The 26,601-nt window shown below is 40.5% G+C and overlaps 1 protein-coding gene across 2 annotated transcripts in view; it reads right to left on the reverse strand.

Annotated features, from left to right (window-relative positions):
* LOC107219889 overlaps positions 1 to 26,601 on the reverse strand; it is a 67,888-nt gene that overhangs the window by 26,563 nt on the left and 14,724 nt on the right. The window lies entirely within an intron of this gene.

Genomic DNA, 26,601 nt, shown 5'->3' on the forward strand with positions numbered 1-26,601 from the left:
TCAGCCATTAAATGCATAATTATTCGAAGCGCGCGTTTCTCATTTAATTGTAAATCAGCGTACCAAATACAGAATCTTTTTAAATTGCGTTCATGAGGTGATTCCAAATGTATAACATGGTACCCGCCCACCCTGTTTCCTTCTACACGTTTCCTTCCCGTTCAGAACGTTTTTTTCTTTTTTTGTCTTACTCAAAAAGTAAATACCCGCAGCATCCAGGGTTTTTCGTATAAGCCACATTATACGTAGAGTGAAATAAAAAGTTGAGAACCCGTTATAAGCCGATCTTCTGGCAAGGGCGTAAGTCAAGATGCGCCCTTGTTATATCGACCCTCTCGATTCCTCTAAGACGTGAGGAGAAAAGCTTGTGGTGAAATTCGGCAACCTTTTTCCCCCCCGTCGAAAGAAACAACCCAGATGACACGAGCGACGTTGCGGTAAACACAGATGAATGTCTTTTTCGCAGTCGAGGTTGAAGTTCCAAAAAAGAAGGAGGGACAGAAGAAAAAAAAAACCAAAAAAAAAAACAACTATTTTTGCATGTTACAGCGAGCCCGTGATTGTTATTTTATGAGACTGTGCCGGTAAATCTGATTGGAAATGTTTTTCAGTCAATACCAGGTGCTTAGAAGTTTGTTTATCACTCAATGGCACAATTGTATTCCATTGAAAAACGTCTTATATTTGAAATGGTAACCGTTCAGATGATATATCAGTATTGTACGCAAGCTATAAGCTAATATGAGTGAATATTCGTTCCGGAGTTTATTCTTTCTTTCTCTCATTTTTCTTTTTTGCCTAGTTCTCGTCGAGTGAAAAATTGGCATTTATCGAGCGAAACGAGATGCTAAAGGAACAACAGCGGAATGGATTGCCCGAGGTTTTAGTTCGGTTGAAAAAATTCGCAACCGCGCTTTACTCGGGCTGTACGAATTGCAACGACGACTGAGAAATCACCTTAATTGGGGGAGAAAACCCCGACTCTGCACAGCTAGTGGGAACTGAAAAAAGGGAGACGCAATGTTATATCTTGGGCTTCGCACTTCAATTCCCTCCCCCTCCCCCCTGCCACCACGACCCGCCCGCCATTCATTTTGTTTTGCTTTATTTTCACATTTCTTATTTCCTTCACTCTTTTATTCTCTTCATTCCTTTTTCCAAGTGATGGAAACTCGCGAGGGGCGAGGGCGGAGAATTCCGACCTGTGCAAGTACCCTGAAACTGGAATATTTGTTGAATGAATTTATACGCGACTGCTAATAAGAGGTAAATTAGGGAAGAGAGCCCGACTCGCTAATTTGTTTTTTTCTTTTCATTTTCGTTTCATTTCTTCTTCCGATCCCCGGATACTCGAAAGCTGCGATCCTCTCGACTAACCATCGACGGTAGGTACTCAGGGACGCTCATTTCAAGTGGAAACTTTTAATTGCGGGATGAAAAGAAAACACAAGTTATGCGATATACATCAAGAGTAAAAAAGTTCGCTGTTGGTAGTTTTGCACGACAGGCTTTCTCAGCATGCGCGACGCAGTCGATGAAGAGGATTTTGTAAACAGCCCCACCTTGACACAGTTATAGAATAAGGGGGATAGAACCGCGGAATATATACCTCGGGATAGAGAGACAGGGACGAAGATATAGGGGAGGAAAATAAAGCGTTTGAAGAAGAAAAGCAATCGAGAAGTGGAGAGAAGAAATAGGGGAGGGGCGAGGGGTAAGGGGATGGAGAAATACCGATATTAAGCGATAGGGATGAGGGAGATATTAAGAGATGTATAGAGCCCGTTCTATTCTTCGCATGCCAGGACTGTCTGACATTTTTGGTCGATCTCGATATTTGCAGTATTCATTTGGCACCGTGACGTTTGCTGACAACGTTCAATGAGTATATTAAACACGTACATAAGTTGCATATATACATATATATATATATATGTATGTATCGTTGAATGTGCGCTCTGGGCTTTTTTCCATCCCAGTTGCACTGCAGAAGCTGCGCAAGGCAGCACACGTATGACAAACCTTTCTATGCGGGATTATTTTGGTGAATGGAACCGATTCACCCCTCCGGTATATCGCCGGGCGTGTGTGTTTGGGAAGATAAAAAATTTTCAGAAAGATGAATCAGGCTTTCTTTCAATCCCCGGTAATCCACCATGGAAAAGATAAGGGGCGAGCGGAGTGGCTTTAATGCGGCGAGAGACTCGTACACTCGCGAATATGTATACGAGTGGAAAATAGTGAAAGGACGATCGAAGCTTCGGGTTTCACGTTTCTTCCTCTGCTCCATAATATATGGGGCATGCGCGATAAACTAATGAAATTGTTCCGGCGGTACGGGTATGTATTTAAGTGAGTATAACCCAGCTGCACGTCGACGTGTATTTCAGAACCGTGAAATCTAGCATTTATCAAGGTGCGAAATCCGATCAGGCCCGAGGATGTCTTCGGAATATCTACAAAGAGGAAATGTACCACACGGCTGCATCGGAGCTTTTCCGATCAAAGCCATCCAGCAGCATAGAGTGGAACCGAGCGGAACGAAGTGGAGCCTTACACACACATTCGTATATGTGTGTGGAAATAGGCGAAAACGGAAGACGCCGAGTGCACAACTGCGATAAAATCGATACGTCAATCGCCGAAGACCAGGAAGCGGATATCTGTATACGTGTAGCCAAGCATCGGGATATTGGGGAGGGCTTGGCCTACGATTCCTGCCGCCGCAAACGCTGGTTTTCACCCCAATACATATTTCGTTCGCTTATTCTAGTCGGCCTTCATCCGGGAATACTTCATGTAATATATATACATGCGGTTAACACTCTACGATCGTCCTGAGGCCGGGAAAATTTTCTAAATGAGACAATGTTTCTACATACGAGTGAGAAATTGGAAACGGGGAATTGGCTCGGAGTTTCCATCACTTGGAAAATTTTCATTTTTAATACAGTTACCCGTAGAAAATTGTAGTCAAGTTGGTATCGTTACAACACCGGTTTCGAAAATTGTTCAAATTGCAAGGAAATGTAGAACAATGTAACAGATTTTCTGGTTACAGCTACAAAAATCGTTTTTGTTTTGTAAAAATTGACATAATTAAGTACTGGATCTTCACGAAGACAAAATGTTTAGTTCCAGTTTCTATACAGTCGTTAACTATTTTTATTTTGAACCACAACCGAAAAACATATAGCTCAGAGTAAAAAATAGAAATGAGTTATCTGACAGTGATATGAAAATCTTCTATTATGCTCTGTGAGTTTCTGTTACGCCAAAGTTAACGGTTTTTTTCTTAGTTTTGTACGGTGATGTCAAATTTTTGAAAATATGAGATGGAAGCCGAAGGGACAAAGAGAAATCCTCCACCGTATCACCAATCTTGATTCCACTGATTGCAACACTGAGCTTTCGAGCTTCGCGATTATACCTATTACATGAAACCAAGGCTTAGTCTGTCGGTCGAAAAACTCCCGCCAGCAGAAGGCTAAAGAGTATAAGCATCATTAAAGGAAAAGGTTTCAGGGGTCCTCGATACCGTTTCCGCCGTTTGGCTCTGACAAAATAACCAAAAAAAATATGAATAAAAAAAGATGCCCGGTTTCCTCTTGTCATTGCTGAAAATCCTTTGGTCACAGCGATGTCTGTTGCCATGTAGCCGAGTGGCAGGTAATTGTGTCGCACAAGGATGCTGACGTGTATTGGGCTGCCTCCTCATCAGTTGAGGAATCGATCAGCTCAATCACGAAGTCGTAGGTTTGTCGAACTTTCTTCACCAAATTCTCTGGATGTATATTGCCCTGGTAAAATAAGTATGAAATTCGCAACTAGTTATCGGATTAACACCCACAGCGTGGTTTGTCTCGTTAATCTCCTTGACGTCTGTATATAAATTCTTTAAACGTGACCGGCGTATCTGAGCTCTTGCAATACAGGTGAAATTTACACACCCATCAACCTTCCCATCTGGTCCTTTAGGCTGTAATATAAGTATACTTGTCCGACGAAACCGCTACACTTTGTTACTGTAACACGGTTGAGCAATAAATTTTTTACCACGTCCACGCTAAGCCGACATAACATTCCTGGATTATACTTGTATCTCTGGTCATTTATTCTCCGCACCTGCACTGCACGTTACACCTTATATGTTCGGCTGGTTTCTGATTGGTTTATGTGGTTATTTTTTGAAACATGCGAAGGGGTTTGATTGCTTTTTAAGCCTGCTTATGCCTTCTCACATTTATTTCGTTGACAAAAATTCTTTTTTATTATTTCCTCTGAAGCACACGCGAACTTCAAATGAACAATCTGAATATTGGTTTGCATAAATGAAGAGCGCTGATGAAATTCGAAAAAACTAACACTTAGGTACCTTCGGGAAAGGAGGAACAAAGCTTGGTGGATAATTCGATTGCCGGTTTCTATACTTTATTTTACGATTCGCGAACGTTGATGAAATTTCACTTATATAACCCAAAATTCATTTTGGACAATCAAATTTGAATGCTTTCAACTTCTAAGATGTCTGTTCACTTTAAAGAGGAAGAGGTAGATGGAAGGAAAAAAGTATAGAAGGACCGTTGGACCGTTCGTCTGAAATTTGAATACGTGCTCAATCTTAATTTTCATATCGATCCGTAAAATCGATTTCCAGCTCGGGCGTCGATTGAATCTCATAGAATTTCCTGTGATAGCACGATTATATGGTTCACCGTTTTTTAAAAATCGGCTGCTTCTAAAATTTGTTAATTTTCTAATTGTCGATTAGTTTTTGTCAGTGTGTTCCAGGGGTAAAGTTTTAGATTCCATTTGCACGCTTACACGAACATCCAAACTAGAGCCAGTGAGTCATCGGATTTTGAGAAATCTCTGAGTGGAGTTTAAACGCCTTAGCAACACGGGCGATCACCTCTAAAACTTTAAACAAGTTCAGACAGTCAAAAAAAGAAAAAAAAAACAGCCGAGATTGACGCGAAGATAATTTAATCACGAAAAACCTCAACATAAAAATAAATATAAAAGAAAAGCGAAAAAGCTGCAAGCCGTTCGGAAAATTATTTTCACACGAAGAGTTGAATGCTAGTTTGAAAATACCATGGACTATCACATATCGAAAGTTCGAAGAATCCAAGAAACAATGTTGTTGATAAAAGTTTTCGTTACATAGGGCGATACAGTCCTGAGAGATCCATTATTATTTGTGACACTTGCAACGTCTTCGATTCAGCTATACAGCTATAGCCGGATCGCTACATATGGATCTGTGACAAAGTGGAAGCTGTATGAGAAGTCACCAGTTATCCGCTCTCGAAGTACTGCAGGAGTAAATTTGAGAGTCAATCTGCGATTTAACTCTCGTACTTCGGAAGCGAATAACTTGTGCTTGGCTCTTCGGAATGACACTTCACCATACATAGGTATACCTTTATTCCTGTATATACCCAGTAATATGGGTGGCCTTAAATCTCACTTGGTTATTTTCATGTTTTTTTAAAACCTCTTCATAAATACATGACGCTGGTCATAAAAAAACGTCGTCAACTCTGACGTCTCGTGTATATATAAAAAACGTGTCCCAGAAAAATCAGTTTATTTTAAAACCTAGTTAAATTGCGTAAACATATACCTTGCAAGTTCAAAGCGTTCGAATCTATACCCGTCAAACCCAAAACACTTCAATATTACAACCCGATTCCAAATTCATGCCTTTTACAAGACCAATCTCATTATGATATACGAAGGTGAATATTGCCACACTTGCTTTTATCCTTTACATCCTTTGGTTGAGCGAAAAAGTTACACGATATCTTAGAGACGCATTGAAAGTATTTTTGATATAATACAACTGACATTTACTCTCGACCATTTTGTTTTCGTTCATATTACAGCAGACGTTTGCCTCTCGCTAGAAGCACTACCGCCCATTATTGCTACGAGTATTCAGTTAATTAAAGAATAAATCTAACGATTGACAATAACGGTATGTTTTTCTTGTTCACTTTATATGCCACGTCTAGAGATTTCTCGCAGGTGTAAAAAATGAATGCAAAAAAGTCCGCTAATCATGTGCTACACGTTCGTATAGGTTTGCACACATTTGAAATTATCTCGCGCGGCATCTCCGAGACTAGAATAGAACTGCTTACAGGTACCTACACTTCTGTCTTGTGCAGTAGCCCACACAGTAATGAGATAGGAACCACTTAACCCTGGTCACACGTGCCTAAGGACTTGCTTCCGAGGTTAACTTGAGTTTGGAATTTAGTTTAGCACTAAACCCCTGTTACTCATTGTCAGCTCACTAGATGCAGTTCGGTGTCAACGATTTCCGGCGCTCCTTTTACGCCAACAATGCAGAGCAAAACAACAGCAGAACTCACGTATACATAACCAATGAAATTACTTCTTGGCACTTCAACCAGGTGATGTGTACTTTGCTAATTTGAACTTCAGGCGGCATAGGCAAACGATAGCGACAAAGAAAATTGAAACGAACGAATCTAGACGACTACATTGATACGGTGGTCTGTGCCGTTTGGATTTAATGACGCTGCAGAGAATCATGGCACACGTGTTACTGCCGTCCCTGAAGGGTATAGGCACTTGGATTTTAACGGGCATCCCACTGTATTCGCCATACTTTGATTAAACACAGGCATCTGCAAGTTCTCGCTCAGGTAGTATATCTAGGATCAAGACAACGAGCTAGCTGGTATTTACGTGTATCTAACACTAAAGCGGACTGCGTCTAGGGTCATTTCTTCGTTATAATGATTGCCGTTTTATCGGTGCGTTCACAATCTGCCAAAGCCGATTAAGTCGACAGGATCCCTTTTTCGCCGACGTAGGAAGTCACGTTTTGATTAAACGGCGCTACCTCAACTGTCCACTATGTGATCGAAGCATCACTGCAAACCGTGAGGCCGTTCCTGGCTTTGATTAAGGATTAATGGACCGCTCCATTGCGCGACAGATAATTTACAAAAAGGGGAAAAACCGTTGAAAAAACATTCAGCACTGGTATTTGAACCATCGAAAATGAACTAAATGAGACCGAAAATATTAGGATCGCTTTTCTATTCTTTTGCTCAAATTTCTGACATCTCGCAGACCAATGTCGTTCAAATTTGCTCAGAATCATGTCCGTTCCATTACAGTAGGAATGTTGTCTTATTCGCGTGCATCATCGTTGTTGGAGATATTTTAAACGATTTTCACCTCTTTTTCTAAATTTAAATTCCGAAGGCATCGCGACCCGCTCATCATCGAACACTGGGGCCAAAGATATACTCCTTGTTTCGATGGATCGAAAATTCGGGGTTGTTGGTCCACTTGCGGTTTACACACTGACAACACATATTAAAACGACAGTCATATCGTGCTGCGGCTTTCACGGCTCACGTCACACGGTCGGCAAAGGGTAATTCGATTCAGTGACGCATATGGAAAGAGAACGGGTCATCCGTGTGCTTAATTGACTTTGATGGGGTAGTGAAAACAATACGCACCGCTGGACATCTTACGCAATGCTTTCTTCCCGGGGGTATTATCGCAGTGAGCTTTTTGATGGATTTTGCGAAACGACGAATACACCAAAAACAGTGATGTTTTTGTTTTTTTTCGCCACGCGTTATTGGGAAATATGTTCGTAACTACGCGGCACCCAATTCGAAATCCTTTTTCGTCGAGTTTGCCTTTCGTTTGAGCGACAGAACATCCGCTTCAATAAATTTTTAACACGATTTCGATATCATTTAATCATCCCCGAATTCCGTTGTCAAACTTGACGGTTTTTTTCACCCTGACCGACTCCCGGGGCTTTATATATTTCAATTGGATGCTATTTTGCTGAGTCGGAACTTCGTGATTTTGCACTTACTACCGTCATAAACTTGGAAAGATTTACCGTTATCAGATACTTTTTTACGTCCGATCTATACCGGGCGTATTCCGACGACCCGGAACTTTCAATTTTAGAAGCGCTACTATCATCCCAATCGCGGATTAACGCTCTTGGGTAAAAAAGTGATGGATTTCCCTCTGTTCTGGCTGTTTAGTTGCAAAGGTTGCCTCGACCTGATGGTATGTTTTGTTAATCCAGGCGAATTGTAATTCCATTACTTCTGTTCTGCATTAAGTTTTATTCTTCTCTGAAGAATAAACATTCGAGGAATTTCATCAAAACATTTCCGTCTCCTCTGTTATAAATGAACGTATTTTCCTCCAAGTCACTCAATACCGAGCCACTTGCACAGCCCTCGACAATGCGGCCATACTCAAATATGAGACACATATATATGCGTATAAAATAAAGGGATAAGAATGTTAGTTCTTTGCCCGAATCCAGCCCCATGGGGCTTCTCAACTGTCTCGTTTATCCTCCATTTTGTATGCTCCCAAAATGCTTACGTACATATAGGAGTGAAGTGACTCTGCAAGCTTAATAATCTCCCAATTGTCCGAAATCCGAGGACCCTTCTCTTCGATTTACAATACGATTATACCGAAGGACGATGTAGATGCTCTAATTTGCTTAACGTATCGAACAAATCGTCGACCCAGTCAGGAGGTCGTCATTTGTTCACCCCTGGTCAGAGACACACATGGTAACGTTTCCATCGACAGAACCATCGATATGCCGAGCAGTTACGATGCGTAAAAGGAGAGAAAAATATTTCAAACATGAAGGCGGAGTGTGTCTCTCACTTCTGCATTCGTTACACTCCATTTGAACCGGTATTTATGACGCCAAGAAAACATTCCAACCCTGGATACATACTTCGCATTCATGGCACGATATTACGTATCTCCGTTGCCTGAGCTGTCTGCGAGGCTGCAGACAATGCAGATGCGGCGATTCTCTCCCATAATCGACGGGAAAAAATTTGAATCGCCAAAGGTGTGCTAAACGACGCGTTCCGTCGCTAATGGCGTAATTTTCACATAAACGGTGAACGGGAAATTCAATAAAAATTTTTGAATACGAGCATCCCTACTCGTGCGCGAAGTCAGCCGTTGTGAGAGACGCAATACTGTCTGTATTATGTGGTTGTATGGAATGTTTCACGAGCAATTCACTGATAGCGAAAACGCGGCTTGATCATATTTTATCGAAGCTGCGGTTCAGGAATAACTGAAATTGAATTATCACACTCAAGTACTTTCTCGCAATCTACCAATCGCACCTGTCACGCTCCCAGGCTCACTCGCGGTTAGCTGGCCAACTTTACGTTTAATTAATTCCTCGTATTGTAGACTTCCGTGCTTGCACCACTATTCATCATCCCGCCCTACGGATAGTCGGAAACTGTGAAATCCTATTCGAGACTTATGCATGGTCTGGATATTTTAATTAAGATACAACTTTCTACTAGTTACACTGGACTAGCAGCACGGATACGTATATCGCTGTGGTATAGTAGAAAAAAGAAGTTGCCTGTACCTGTCTGGAACGATATGATGGTTTGGAAAGCCACGGTGCAAGTACAACGATCATAGTCATAGTAACACCAGTAAAAGTACCAGTAGGGTACGTGATAAAAAATATCCCAACTTTATTTTACAGACGAATCGAAAAATGAAACAAAATACCGTAGATTTTAGTAACCTGCCAGTTTCCTGAGTTTTTCCGTCAACCTCATCCTGCCTTTTGCCGTACATATAAATCCAAAATCGAATGAATTCCGTCAACATTGCTCAAAAATCATATAGACCCAACCTGTCCGATTGTTTGTAAATGGCATAATGGTCAATGGGCGATTCGAAGGTTTACTTCTGGAGTTTATTTGCGCAACTGGATCGCGATGGGGATTTATAACTCTGGGTTATGTATAAATGGCGGTACAAGAATTTGATACAGCTTTTATGGAGCAGAAAAGAATGGGTTCTGGGTGACTTCCACTTCAGTCGAACATAAACAACCAATTGTCCAGTTTTCGAGACAGGAAAGGCAGCGCAGAATTGTATTCCTTTCGCATTGTGCGTGATTTGAGCAAGTTTGGTGCGCGTGAGGGAAAGGTCAGAAAAATTGGACCACTCGAGTATATCTTCAACGTGTCCTCTGCTGTGTCTGGACAGAGACGACGGAAAAACGCTTCTCGATTTGAGTTGTAGGCGGTTTTGAAGAGGAGAAAAACCAGCCAAATGCTCGCGCGATACGAATTTTTTCATCACTAATATAATTGGCACCTTTCCAAATTCCTGTGTCAAAATTCTTTCGCACAAACGACGCTCGATTCTTTTTCTAACAGTGTTTGAAAAGGGTTGCAGACGAAAAAAGGGGCAAAGAATGTGATCTGCGGTTTGGAATGTTCCGTATTTAGATCAAATTAATCAGTTTTGACGTTAAATTTGAGTGTATCTAAGCCCTCTGTATACACTAAGTCTCGCGCTAAGCCGATTGCAAATGATGCTTAAGACGCGCCAGCTTACGCATGTAGACGCAGAGGTTGGAATGTGAGACGTCGAACGAGGCCTAACGGAATCTGTTCAATAAGTTACAGGTTGTGCGTTGGCTCCTACATTTCTGATCCCAGTGTTCGCCTATGATTTCGCACTATCATCGTATTTTTTTTTTAAGTATACGCAGACGTTATGCTTACTACACAGGGCCTTTTCATCGAAATCTGCATTTGAAAACTTATATGTGCCTGTTGTATGAATTGATGGATTTCGGCTCTTGAATTTGACTACTAAATTGTCTTGTATAGAATTCTACATCTTTGAAAACTTCACATTTCTAACAATACATCCAAACTATGGAGGTTATGTAAGATAGTTGATGCAGCTATTTGGAATGAATTGGTAAATATTTATTGTTAACTAATTGCTGACTGATGACTGCTACGAGTCTTCAAAACAATATAACTTCGATTCATCAATTAACGCGATCAGAGAGTTTGAAATCTCACGACCCGTTGGGAGTAAGTTGGCTCCCCTGCACCCTGAAGACGAAAAAAGTCACGGTTCGATTTCGCCGACTAATAGAATTCAATTATTTTGCGCATGCGCTGCCGGTTACACAGCCTGTTAAATTTCACCGTTTCTTTTGGGAGTATATTGAAGTACGTTATAGCATATGGAAGTGTATTAATACCAAGAAGTTTCGGTTCGTTTCCATTAGCCTACGGCAGATCCGTGATGCTGAGGAGTGTTTCGTTGAATTTTACTCTGGGTGGATGTACCGCTGGTTCATTAATATGCTCGATGTTAAAGTTGAGATTATACGTAATTGCTGTTTCAAAATGTGACTGGTACACCTGTTCAATTACAGCAAATGCTATAAGCACAAACAGAAGAGAAGAAGAAAAAATGGGATTTTATCACGCTGCAGCAAAACTTTGTTACTTGGATTAAAAAGCTTCATTTTCTATCCGCTAGACCAGATATAACAACATTCGCTCACCTGGCAATAGCAAAGGTGAGAAATAAGAAAGAAAAACAACCGAGAATTAATTCAATTGTGCGATACTTGTGGAGAAAACTTCTTCGCCCGGGGCTCAACACTTTGCAGGCTTTTTTACCAATCAATTTAATACACTCTCAACTCTCACGTTCTTTACATCAAAGAAGGAAAACAAACGTTACGAAAGAAAAATAGGCACGGATTTGAGGCGTGCTTGTTTTGATAAAATACCGAAAAACAGTGATTTGAAGCTTATGGGTGTACGAATAGTTTGGTGGGTACTCACATCTCTGGGAGCACCTTGCCCAACTCTCAGACCGCGCTCAATGTTTGACGAGATATCTATCTTGACATTGCCTCGATCCATAAGGTCCACAACCATTATAATTATGTATGTACATACGGTACATAGTATGCTATATGCATGTGTACACAGCTTGTAGTTACTGTGTGCTTAGTATCTTTGATTTATGTGTGGATAGCTGATTTTCCCACTGTACGTTAACGGTTCACGATCTATTAGATGATGAGACATCGATTAGATATGATTTTCAGGAAATATTTCTGAGCAGCAGGCTAATGGCCGGAATTTTCATTCGAAAAAAGAGATCCATCAACGACATCATTTTTAAACGCCATCCCCGACCAGGTTTCAAGAAATTGATTAACAATAAGTTGCTAATCACAATTCAACCAATTGTATCTCGCCACGAAGAATCCCAAATCTATCAGTTCAGTTACACAATATTGAATATACTCGTATGCGTGAATTTATTTGCCGGATAATGATTGTGAATACAAAGTTCGAATATTGTCAAATAAATAAACGTACGGAAAATTCAGAAAGAAAAGAAATGTCGAAAGTTGTAACTGAAACTCGGCGATCCTGTTTAAAGGTTGAAAGGTTTTTTTTCGAAATTGCTTGATCTTTGACCGAACGATTTTGTTGTATTGGGAAAGGTGAAAGTTAACTCAAACACAATGAAAAGTTTCGTGGACGAGTGACCGGGTCCCGACCCTTTGTTTAATTATGAATTCAATTTCTCTTGGGATCAAAGGTGAACTGAAGGAAGGTTACAATTTGAATTCAGCCGTGTTTGCGGACGAAACTGTCTATACCTAGTTAAATTACAGACAATATCGAGACAATTAATGTTACAATTCGGTTAACGCGTACTGCACGAAGTTTCGAGAAAGCACATCATGCGTTGTACAGCACGGAGAACACGACGTGTGAAGAAATCTGCGTGAGTGGCTGTTTAGAAACCGCGTCCGTGGAACGTTTTGGGTGTATACATCTATCTACACACGAAATCCGGTTACACCATACATCTTGGCTCTACATATGTTTGTATACCTATAGCCGATATGTACCCACGACGAAGAATCGAGCCTAGATTCGCAAACAAGATACGCGCAGCGACGGTTTACTCCCGGTAAAAAGCTCTTTCAAGTATTCAGCCAAGGCACCGAGGTAGAGAAAGAGGAAGTGGCTTGACGAGATATTAACACCTCCGCACTATTCCGCATCAATCATAGGTAAAAATTATACGTGAACACGCATTAACTCGAATTAGGTTCACGCGGATTTACAGGAAAAATTTCTTGGAACTCGATACTTGTTATGAACATTTTTATTAAGTTTACAGTTAATTGGAGTCAACGTGGAATGATGTACATTGATTAAAATCGTCGGAATTAGAATAATACAAAACCATTTGAATCGCATGAATTTACATGAAACCGAAATAAGCAATCTGAATATCATGAATTCGTCGAAATTAATGCAATGTGATAAAATTGACCTCCGGTGAAACGTAGGTAAGTTAATTCGTTCTCAGGGAAGCAATACGTGGCATTACTTTCGGCAGGTTCGTAAAGAAACCGATAAAATAATACCCGATATACGTATCGGTAGTTTTCTGTGAAACTGACCGCTTAACGCCAGTAAATATCCAACCATAGCTACACTTTGAATACGCAGGAATGCAAAATGTAGCTTCGGTTGCTTATCCACTGGCGTTTAGCGGTGAGTTTCGCAAAAAACTCCTCGTATATTGCGGTTATATCCGGAGCTTAATAAAGTGGGTGACAATCGGGGGAAAGGATATTCTACGGTAAGACGCGAGTGCGCTTTCGCCTCTCGAACAATAATTGGAAGGTTATCGACAACGGGGGATATTTTCCATTTGTGATTTCCTTCCTGTGGAACAGGGATAGGTCCGAATTTACATTCGTTTTCCCGGGAATCGCGACACCGTCGCAATCTTACTTATACAACGCGCTCAAGGATCTTACGGTGATTCTCACTCGTCTTGCGGATCATAAGCCACACCGCAAACCTCAAGCAATTCTGCGGATGGCTGACAACTCCTGGCCTCCGTGTCTACCGCCGCGGCGCCGTAACCTTCCGCATCCGTTTCTCGCTGCTTCAATTTGCTATGGAATTTCAATTCCTCTCATTTTAGGTTTAAACATCGTCTGACGAGCTGATTTTTTCATGGATTGGAAAAGAGACACAGACTGTTTTTGCGACAGCTGACATTTTATACCTCCAATTCCTTGGAATTTTCCACGATAAGATCTGGACAGCTCGACATTTTGACAGTTTAAAGTTCTATTGAGAGATGATCTTTTTTCATCAGCAATGGCGGCCGCTTCTGTTCAGCCGTTTTTGTTGCGGTGCAACTTTAGCATCTAGACTACAGAGTCATTACGCGTACATACAAATAATGGTAGAACGTGCACAGCAGCATGTATAAAGAAAATATTAACGACATTGCATACGAAAGGTATAATATTAGTTTTACCCTTGAACTGAAGAACGGAATATCGTCTTGTGAAAGTATAATCGGAAGGTTATAAAAAAGTTTTTGCTTGTTGTGATGCGTTTTTTATACGTAATGCCCATGAGCTCGGAGACAGACATCACGTTATAGTGCGAGTGGAAGAGTCCTGGGAATTCTTTTATTCTGTCACAATGCTTCCATGAATTTATGCCAGTCAGGGTTGGAAGTTGGGACACCCCTTAAAATCCACCCTTGAGACGTGAAGTCCGTGGCATTTTGGAGAAGAGAAAATAACAAAATGTTGGTGCAGGGTATAGGCCAGATAGCGAAGTGGAAGATCGCAGCTGCCACGACGATTTAATTAGGACTCGACGAGCACGGGGATTGAAGGAGAACGGATAATCACTCCCGACGCTCGTCCGCTGATTGTATCAGCTGTCGTGCCAATTGACATACCTGATGCGAGGGCGAATAAAGCGCCAAAGAGACTTTAGTCTCGTTCATTTTCTGCGGATTAACAACCGCGCAGGCGTTATAACAAATTACGTGCATTGTCCGGGCGGAATTTCACGCCGTCGGAATCAAGTATACGCGGCTGTTCATTACGCCTGAGACTATTCTAATTAAGTCCCATTCCCCTTAAGCGTCGTTGTAATACAGAGGGCAACTCCGTTATACGAACCCCCGAAGACTCTCCTGGCGATCAGAGCTTACGACCGGAACAATAACACCGTAACGAAAAATTTAATATCCACACTGAGGTAAATTTCATTTCTTACAGCATTGCTAGAAAAATTCTGGTCAAGTGGTTGTATCATTGGTCGTATGATCGTTCAAATGTTGGTGGAAGTACGAAAAAAAAAAAAGTTGCAAAAGTAACTATTGTTAGTGTGATTAAAACAGTAGTCAATACTACATTTTCTGGTTATTACAATATCAACCTTGTTTGTTTGTTTTACAACATTTTTTTCAGCTAAAAAAGTCCCTGTCAATTTATTGTTGCACTAACATCATATTATCGCAATTGTTAAAGATAATACAGTACGAGTGATCATAATCGATGAGAATAGAAAAGCATACTGCATTTTCTTGTTACAGCTACGAAACTGAATTTTATTCTGTGCCCAAGACTAAAAATTATTCTCCGTGTATGTATTCTGACACATAGTGTATAACATATCTCTGGCAACTTTCCGAAAGAAATACAAACTTCGAATTTCACTGTACCACTGTCTAATATCTGTCCTAAGTTAATATGACAGACGATTGAAAAGCCTTTTTTTCTTTTACGTTATTGAAATCTCGTGTTGACAGTCGTGAAGACTGCAAGTCTCGGCTTTCCATTCATTCCAACAGTTAGATCAACAATGAGATTCGTTTTCAATCACGATTTCCGAAAGTCGATGAAAATCAATACAGACACATCTGCGAGTACACGTGGATACTTGTCATTTTGAAAAACTCGTACCACGTATGCTAATGTTGACATTGAATATTCGTAACGAAAAAGTCAGAACCTCGTAAACTCACAAGAGGGTCGAAATGAAAGAGAAATATGAATAAACGGTTTTATACCAGCAGCTGAAGCGGACTGAGTTAATGAATTTAATTACAACAATTACCTTCTTCACACGGAAGATAATAGAATAAAAACAAATGGAAAAAATTAAACAAGCATGATTTATAGCAACTGACCCGAAGAAAACCAATCCTGGAATTTCACGCAATTCTCGCTATTTGCAAAAGTAGGAAAGTTAAACAAAAAAAATTTTTCATACCCAATTATTATAGGATTAATTAATTTGCCAAAATTTGCTAATATTTGCAAAACAGCTTGTTAAATACAAACAGAACAACCAGTTCAATGAATTCTCAAATGAATTCAAATTAATTTATCTTGCACCTTCGACGTGCATCACAAATCGTGGAGATCTAATGAGAACTCGTCTTTTCGTTTTTAGGGTTATTTAAATAATTAACAACTTTCCCTTTTCTTGGTTAGCAGAAAACTGGGACGTCAAATAAACAAAAAAGAAAGTCACGTATATTATTTTGCTATTGTGTTAAATGCCGACAGTACCTCGTTCGTCCAATTTTAGATGGGTTAAGTTAGCAACTTTGTCCGTAAATGAATACCGCTACTCCGCACGCCCGAGTGGCTGCCATAAATGTTCGATAATTTTCACATATATTTAAACAAAATGTAAGTTTGTTATTTACAACCAGCTTTAATTTTTTTTTTTTTTTTAATTAAGTGTAGAGCTCGTTAAAAATTCTTTTATATCGAGGTTCTCTTACATCAAATTTATTATTTCATTTCTTTCAACATACTCAACTCGACTAAGTTCTACGTTTGCTTTCTGCGTTTATTTTTTATTTTTTTTGTTTTTTTTCACCAGACTGTTGAACGCTATTCTCCTTTGGCTCTCGACACGTACCAAAGTTACCGAAACGAATTCCTACCAAGGTTTTTTTCCGAAGAAACTGTCTCTAAATCTCTCGTACGTCGGATGAAAATGTTTTTTCTCATCCCGACTGCTCCGACCTGTTCGAATGACCCGAAACCCTTGACTTCTGAAGCATCGCTCCGATTTAGGTCAAGGATTATGGTCCTTGGGTACGAAGGTAAGAGGAAACGCAATTTCATCCTCAGGCTAACCTACGCTAATTGAATATCGCAGGTTTCAAGCGTATTTTCAAAATACCATTTTTACCCAGTTTATTCGAATTCCAGTATAAAAAACACGCTGAACTTTTATACCTTCAACCTCTGTTCGAAACACAATTTTGCACCTCTGACAGTTCATTCTTCCGTTTGAAATTAACGTTGAAACAATTTTATTCAATGGCTTCAACGTTATCTCTCTCGCAAAGTATTCAGGGTATTTAACAAAATCACTCGAGGCTCAACTCAATCACTCCCACATCCTTTCACTCCGTACATCCTGCACGAATGTATGAAAGGTGGGTGTCTGTACAATAGAAAGATGAAAATATTACAAGTGGCTTGAAGTGCAGTACGTCGCTGGAGCTCTCAGCTCCATTGTTTGAATGGCACGTGATGCAGAAATTCACCTCTCATTTTGGCATTCAACGTTGAGTTGAAAACAAGAGATAAAAAAATTAAATTAAATAACGTTCTACCTGCATCGCGAAATAATAGTCAAGTCTAATACACGGCGACGTTACACCTACCATTTGGCAGGCTCACGAGCGAGATTTTTGGGGTCCGAAAGGGTTGAATATATAAACACGTTTATTATACACTGCAGCATCGCCGTACTTAATATTTACTCAAAAGTGTAGGAGCATTACATGTAAATATATATATATATATATATATATATATATATATATATATATATATATATATATATATATTGGTACGTACATATTTCCGAGGGTGCCTCGTCGCATTTCACGACGGTAATTCGCGGGTCCCTAGATTTGCGAAACTCTAAATTCACCAGGAAAGCCTGGCGTTTGGGGTATAATTACTGTAATTAGTAAACACATGGGGCGTGAATATTTTTCCGGCGTTTTGCCAAGTTGAAATAGTCATACATATATTCGTTCTGTACGGGTCAATAAACTTGGATTTATTATTATTTTTTCTCTTTATAGCTACTTTGTATAACTGACGCGACGGTAAAATTATCGTGCACAGAAACATAGACTGAAAATCTTGCGGTTAATAATGCTGCACCAGTCGAATTATAAAGAAGCCCTGCACATATATGGGCAATTCCATGCGAACCCGATCAACGCCTGACCCTCACAATTTCTGATTTTGTTTAGAATTTCTTCTGTAAAATCTTGAAATGTTTGAAATATAAAATACAGTTTCTGTGAATTTTTCAAGAATGTCAAAACAGGTCCGTTTCAAAATCACTAAATATTTGTAAATAGTTGAGCAGTCACGCTAAAAATCTGTAAAAATTCAAGGTACTGCTTCAAAATTGGATCAATGACGGAAAATTTTTTAAAGAAAATCAAAAATGGTGAGGTCAGACGTTGGTTGGGTTCGCATGGAATCCCCATATACACCTAGAGTAATTCTTGCAGCAGCTTTTCATAGGCAAATTTAAATCTGTTGCAAAAGTTTTTCCCCAAGACTCTAAATAAAATGTGAGGTGAATTTTTTTTCCCCCTTTTCTTTTCGCGCAGACATACAATAGCAGTTTGCATGAAATCCGAGCGTGAATGAATAATGGCATTCCGGCGGACACAATGGCGAACGTATTCTTACTTTCGCACTCGAAAGTGTAAGATAATTCAGACGGGTGCAAATCGATCCACTGCTGCACTATCTGACAAAAATTCGAGGTGAAATAATTCCGGATCACTGCTTGTATTTTTATGAAAAGAAAATTTATGCCAAGAGAGCAAGAGCAACGCGAACTCTTCGTAATTTTTGGCCCCATTTCCGTTTCACCTGTACTGTAATAACAGCATGAACCTCTACGTACTTCCCGAGCTTTATTACGCCAGGAGTCAAATAGCATTGTGTAGTTGCGGTGCGAGGCTTTTTAATGGCTTACAAAGACCTATAAAACCGTTGTAGGTAGGCGGGTAGGTAGGTAACAAACACAGCAAACCTCTTCGACTCAAAAGTTTAAAAGCATTTCTCGCAATTAATCTGTTTGTTTATTCAATTCTTTCCTACGTTTCTTCAATATTTTCCCATTTACTTGCCGGTGTTTCCTTTACTTTCATTTCTTCTTTTTTTTATATATATATATGTATATAAATTGCGAATCGCCTCAGCGAGCACAAAAATTTCCTTGACAGGTGTAACAAGCGAAAGAAGATATGCTTACATCTACGACCCTTGAAACTTGGAACGTCTTATTATTTCCTGAAATAATCCCGGATTGTATGTCTTTTACACATGTAACGTGTATAAAGTATACAGTTTCTTATCTCCCTTTGAGAGGCGAATATCCCGCAAATTAAGTTACGGCGGCTTTGTGTTACTTTTCATCACAGGAACAGTACCTATACTGAATTCCAATGTGCAGGAAATTTGCGAAGCGCGTGGCAATCGTGTACTCCGTTGTTTTTCCAGTGCTTGGAAAACACCGTCTTCGTAACAGAATCGTTTATCGTATAGCACGATTCCGTGGGTTGAACGAGAGAAAAAAAAAAAAAAAAAAAAAACGTGTCTGCATAACGCGTATATATCTGACATTCGATGAGATGATTCGTGAAATCTTCACCAAGGTGAGCTATAACATCTTAGAATATTCAGATATGAAAGAAACGCAATTCTCTTATTGTACGATTTTACCGAGTTTTTTTTTTTTTTTTTTCTTCTTCTCTTTTTGTCGAAAAGCAACGATGCGCCGGAAAAAAAATTGTTTCGAGAGAGGAGAGAGCCGGATATTTTTGCGGATGTAGAAAAACTTTCAACCAAAATAACAGAAATGTGAAAAAAACTCAACAGAGACTGCTTCCAGAATTGGTACTAATTATCATTTCTTCTTCGTTTATATTATATTTACGTATACCTAACGCGTTTGGTCATGTTGGAGAGAAACGGAAAATCCAATCCCACATCCGGTGTGTTAATTTTGAACCCAGAGCCCTGCGTGACCGATTTCCGAAACAAGCAGAAACTTGGCTGACAAATTTAGCCCAATAATTGCTTAGCGATATCGCAAACCACAAACAATCAGATATCGCGGTTTAACGCTGGGATTGTCGCATGGGTCTCCATCGATGCGGGTTTGCGAAGTGGTCTAAAGCTAGTTACAATACAAGCTCGGGAAGTAGTTGCTTTTATACAGGATTACAGAGCATCGACGAGCCTTATATCGAGTACGACGATAACTTACTTGAATAAAATGTCGTTGAATATTTTATGCGTTCGAAGAGATTTTATCCAACTGTGTGTATTTGTGTATTCTCACAACTTGTATACATATATTTTTGGAGGAGTCGAATTGCTGGTAGGTACATGAGTCATTCCACGTCAAACCGCACACTCTCAAAACGGACGGATTTTCTTTTACCAAACTTTTACCAAAATTCTTGAGCATGATGTTTCAGTTAGTTTAAGGTTTTTTTTGTTATGTTTTATTTTCTACGGTTATATTTTTAGTCTTCTCCTCTTTCAAACTTTGGTTTTGCTAATGTTGCACTTGTTTCAGACAGGCAAATCTTAGTTTGTCAAACATTGCCATGGACATTAATAAATACTAATAATAATGATAATACTGTCTTTGTATCGAGATAATTTTCCTAACTTTTTTTTTCCAATTTTAGGATCAGTTCTCTGCAAGTTACACGAGATCGAAAATATCAAAAAACCGACAATCAGTAACGCACGGTGATACTTAAACGCTCATTACTTCGAACCTGTTGGAAATCGAGCAAAGAACACGCTGGTATTTTTATCATGATGCTACGTTACGTAGATCATGGTTAAAAAAAAAAAAACTATTTGAACATTTATACCAATAAAAAAGCGGTTTCATCGCGAGGCAACTGAAAGTCATATACATGTCCCGAAGGGCAATTTCATTAGCTGCAACACGAGTCCTATCCAAACATGGTACGATAAATAAGTCCGGAGGTACGAGAATTTGAAGATCACTGAGCGCGACTGTTTTGCCGTTTTTTGTTTTTGAATCCTCAACCCCGCGTATCTCCGAAATTACCGACACTGACATTCGAATTAAATTAGCGAAATTCTCTCGGGGCAAAGACAACATTTGTGAAATAGTGAAATTTGGAAATATCGAAGTAAATTTTGCCCCAAAATTGTGCTGTTTGATGGGGAATTATTTATATATAACAGTTCAAATATTTGAAACGGTTTATTTAAGCTACCACTTGCACGTGATTCCAGCTTCGTTAATCATGAAAACTTCTACAGGGATTCCGGAGAACTTTCGTCTAGTTTGGAAGCTCAAAGCCTACTGAAATATTTATGCACTCTCTTCGACGAAGTCATTGAGAATTTATGATTCCTAATAAAATAAAATCAGCGCTATACCTCCGGCTTAAAGTATTCCGCATACCGACGAAGTGTGGGAGACAAGAAGTGACAAATGTTGAAGCCATATATTCATCCGAAGGTTTCGCCCTTATTTTGTAAAGCACTGGGGTGTAGGTCGTGCTTTTTTTTCCCTACTTTTTCAACCTACTTTAAGTAAAGTTTTTTTCATGTTTTCCTGTACTTTATTTCTCCCCGAAGGAAAAGAAGCTTACGCGTGGATAAGCAAATGAGGTTGCGGTAACTTGGTTATATCGCGTGTGAATAAATTTCAAGTAAGTGAAATCGGTGCCAATGAGATACATCGATCAAACGTAATTCGCAAAGGCAGAGTTTGAAAAAAAATAAAAAAATAATGATAAAAAATAAAAATCCGTCATCACGACGTACAAAATTTGACTGATTAAGTATTGTCTTTAGATTGGCTCACCGTAATATACGTGCAAAATCGAAGAACTCGGGGCTCGGCAGGCATCTTGGTGTTAAAACTCGTAACTGATTTCGAGTTTGGGTGAAACTGCTTTTATACGTGGGATCACTTGAAAAGCTCTTTATTTATTTACCGTTTGTTCTTCGCCACGGTAAAGCGATCTCGGCAGCTCGAATTACAAGGGTAGTTAACGCTCATCGACAAATAGATAAAACGGGAATTCCGCGATATTTTTGTCTCCCCGTACCTTGCTAATTCGGACAGCCAATGTCCTCACGTTACGCAAGAATCCGCATCGTAGCCGTCTTTGCAAGTTTTGTTTACTCTGGTTACACGCTACTTAGGTAAGAGCTTTTCCTGGCCCGTCATCTGCCTCGCATTTGGTATATTTGCCTTATACAGCGGTCCTGTGTGAGATTAATCGACGATGCGTGTGTTCCATGTAACACTTTCTTCAATATCTTTTCAACATTTTTCGTCTTTAATGAATTATAGCACGACTTTTGGAGATTAGAAACGATCGAAAGTTCGTATGTGGCGCCAAGTTCAACTTCGCAGCTTATTTCTTGAAAACTACTTCTTCCAAACTGTAGGAATCCATCCCGTCGCAGCCGGTCGCGCGTCTGAAATGTTACAGTAATTTCTTTATTTTGTTTTTCGTTGTCAAATTCACGTCATACGCGGTTATATGACGATCCCAAACTGATTCAAGTGAAATTGACGAGGCAGCAATGTTTATGTTTGGAAAACATGAGACCAATAATAATATCAAATTTCACTCTTGAGGAGAAAATTTCACCTGAATGTAACAATTTCCATAGGAAGGAAGTTCCCGCCCTCGTCGGAAAATGGAAAATAAGGCGAAAGACGTTCCTGCAAAGTCTTATGGAAAGAGAAAATAACTTCGAGCGCAATTCGAACAATCCAGCCGAGCAATTCGACGGTCGCGGCCATCGCCAATAATTACGGATTTATCGATCCTCCTCACTTTGCGATAAGCTGCTAAACAAGATCACCGCGATAACGGCGTTATACTCACGAGGAGAGTATCAGACTTCCGGTTCACGGATTCTGCTGGAACATCTGCGGGTGTTTCTTTGCCCAAAAAATAGGAAGCTTCTGTTGTGTAGTTTCATCCATTCAACCATTCTTCACTCTTAATTTCGGACCAAACAAACACTCCCCGAGATTCCAGCAAAATCTGTGGTCCAGAGGTCTGCTACTCTTCTTGTCTGCAATTATAGACTGTTTCTGATGCGAGGATCAGATCTTGTCCACGTAATAATGTAACTTGTGTATCGTGTAGATTTCGAAATTTGTAATTTCAAGTACAGACTAATTACAGACCACGCAAATTGTTCGACGGTAGTCCACACCGGCCGATTACGGTCAATTTCGGCACCGGGATTATTTGCAGTAAGAAATATCGCATGAAATACCGGCAAATAAAAAATGTCTCTACTCTCCATTTTCGACCTTTCGCGTCACAGGATAGCCCAGAGAAACGTTATATAAGAAGCCACTCGGAGCATATAGATCGAATATCCAGGTCCGGTGAAAGGACGTCCTCATCCGGCGCGTATACTTCTACACATAAGGAACGAAACGTCCTTTTTTTGGGCGGGGGGGGGGGGGGGGGGGGGGGTAGAAATCTGAAGATAAAGGGGAGAAGATCGGGAAGACGGAAAAGGAGGGAAACTAGGAGGCGAGGGGGATTATTGAGAATTCTCTTCCGCGTACATACCGCTGTAACATTACCGAATGAATTTGAAATTTCAGCTGCGCAAAAGAAGGCGACCGAGCTGCGTGAGGGCCGAAGGTGAACGCGACCATGAGGCATCGAGGCGACGAGGCGTCGAGGACTCTGGCTGGAAGGGCGCGTGTGGGAGGAAGGAAGACGGAGATGGAAAAGGGATGACGGAGGTCGGAGGACGAGCGACGGGATAGCTCCGCGTAGCCGACGACGTGGTCGTAGCACACATACCAAGACCGGCGGCATCGCCGTCATCTAGAGGGACAGTGGTAGGTATAGAGAGTCGAGTCGAGTCGAGTCGAGAGAGAAATACGTCGGGTGGGGATATTGATCTTCCCTGGGAGTTGCCATGTGGTGAAACGCTGGAAGCGCGGACTCTCTCTAGTATTCTTTTCTTCGAGGAGAGAAGAGACTTTGTCTTTTATACGGTTGCGCAATGTTCGCTTCTATTCACGATGTATGTGTAGTGTCTGCGTGTACCTTACACATTACGGGCAGGCTCGCAGATTACTTCTCAAACGGTCCGGGGACCAAATTTCTATTTTTCTGCAATTTTCACATCTCGCAGTTACACGTAATAAGATTCAAAAATTCTGTTACGTTCAGGGCTTCCAGCTCTTATCGTTCGGTTTTTCAACTTTGAACAGATTGGTTTTCATATTCGAATTTTTATCGTATCCTTATCGCGTGGTGGTAAAAGAATACGATCCAATAATACAATTCGATGTAGAATACATAGTCTGATTTTTCCAGCCGTGTAATCGTTTTAGGATAAATTCTCAGGAACCGTAAAAAATACGTTTGTACAAAAGGAAGCTTATCTTTCGATGTTCTCCAATTTTTTAACAATCGTCCGAAGACTCGCAATTTTTTGCGCGAAAGTACAACTTTCTTAGAAGGTACTGGAAATGGAATCATATGGTGCGAGCTAGGATTGATTTCGTTAAGTTACATGTTTGATTTGTCTCAGCTAAATATTTTCACTTAATTTACATTTCCGCCGAAATATAGTTCAAATCAATGTAAACGAAATAAAAATATTTCGCTGAGGGATCTAGCCAATCAGGGATTTTACGGTTGGAAACATCAGACTATAAAAAAAAAACATCTCGGATCATTGGTTTTTACTCCTGTAAGGATATGATGAAAATTCGAATACGAAAATTAATTTTTTCACAATTGAATACTAACGCCTAAACCGTAAAAACCAGAGGTCTGAAACTTGCAAGATTTTTGCATCTTGGCACATACCACAAGACGTCAAAATTGCACAAAAAATTAACAGATAATTGATCGATCCGCGCATAGACAGACCGAAAGTTTTCTGTAAAACTCTTAACTCAACCAAAGAGACATTAAAAATACCTAGCGGCACAAAGCATAACTTCGGTCGCCTATCTACCGACGTTGAGCCTCAAGTTTCACGGAAAACTCCCGGTTTCCCACATCTAGATTTTACCCCGAGCCACGTATAATGCGTACCAACTAACTAACGGACGCCTCAAAGCACCGCCCACAAACACCGTGTGTCTTTCGTTTTCCCGTGCAATTTCCACTTAATTCCCACTCTCGTTCCATTAAACCCCACGCAGAGATTGCAATTAAACTTCGTTCATTGTAAATTTTCTCACTATATCGGCAGACGAGATCGCAGGGGCTGGCTGTATCTAAATTGAGGTTTGAGTCGTGACGGGCATTCGCAGGGCTGCTGATTCGATTCTCGAACGGAATGCCCTCGGTTACCCAGCTGTAGAATTAGGCCCGTTTACGCAGTAACCTTAACCGAACCAAAAACATTTATATTCGGTAATCAGCGCCCGGGAGCTGGCAGAGCTACTTCTCAGTACCCGTTAATGCCCGGCTAACGAAACGTCCTTGCCTTGTATACTTAAGAAAGCATATTAATTAGCGTAATTCGGGATAAAAACCTGACGGATTTTAGCATGCATAATTAAAATTTTTATCCCTGATAATTTTATGCCTGATTATGTATGCGCTGCACAGCTGCACAAATAGCACGTTGACGGCTTGCGTTGAAGTGAAACTGGGACAGAAACTGCAAATGTACAATATAAATGACCAACCCAAATGAGAAGTGAGTTGAAAATTATTACACCTTAACCGTCCGATCGTTAAACTAGAACCGGTGCCCGCGGCACGTACTCGCGGTGATGGCGAGCTGAAGTCATCGGAGGGTATCAAATCCCTCGATTGTCCGGACGATGGTGAACAGTATGAGGGAAGGAATTGATATCTGTGTCAGGTACAGAGACTTGGCTGTAAACTAACACGGGTATAGGTATACGGTCGTAAGATTCTGCCATCGCGCAAAGCGTCAAAGAAGGATGACCGCGGATCGATTTTCAACTCTTTCACGCCTATAAGAGGAGGCAGAAACGGTCTCCAGGGATGCGAAGACGATCGGACAGGCTCTTTCTGATTAAGATTTTTATTAAGATTTTGATTAAGATTTTAGACGGTACAAGTATACGTAGTTGGTATATCCTTTGAATCCGCAAGAGAGAGAAAGAGAGAGAGACCTTCGGGAATTTTTCGAATAGGAACTGGAAAGATTTGCATCGTATTTTGAGGGAGAAACCGCGAAAGTCTTTCGAGGTGACCGAGGTGCGTGAGACGAGATAAAAATTAGCCCTGAATTGAAAACCGTGTTGAAGGAAGTGAGTGTGTGCAGTACGATTACATCTCGCGTTTTAATCAACGCCCCCTAAAATCTCTTCTCTTCGCTGGACATTCCCTTCGGTCGCGCCTGCGCTTACATATCATTTCTGTATAAGGTTTAACCGAGGGTTATGGACGTAATCCCGTTACGTTTAAAGATATTCGTCTGTATTTCACCGGAATTCAATTCGCGAAACGGAGGAGGTAGGGAGGGAGAGGAGGGTGAAATATTATTCACAGCAGCTCGAGGAGACACCCTGCAGCCTCGTCCGTAAAGTATACGTACACCTTCTACCCCGAATCACAAGTAATGGGTGTTTATCGCGGAATCGAACGAGGTAGGGTCATGTACGCTTATATTGACGAGAAAACCGGAAGAGGGTATAAAGCGTGCGAACTAACTGGTTTCCCTGCGGATCGTTGAGGGGACAAGTGTCGTCTCGTGCGATGCCACGTGTCTCGGAGAGCCTCTGATTCGGAGGGTTTGACTAATGGCACTCGACGAATACGAGCAAGTCGGCACGGGGAATTATGGAGGGGAAT

Source organism: Neodiprion lecontei, chromosome 3, assembly GCF_021901455.1.
Source record: "Neodiprion lecontei isolate iyNeoLeco1 chromosome 3, iyNeoLeco1.1, whole genome shotgun sequence".
In the NCBI taxonomy this organism is placed as follows: Eukaryota; Metazoa; Arthropoda; class Insecta; order Hymenoptera; family Diprionidae; genus Neodiprion; species Neodiprion lecontei.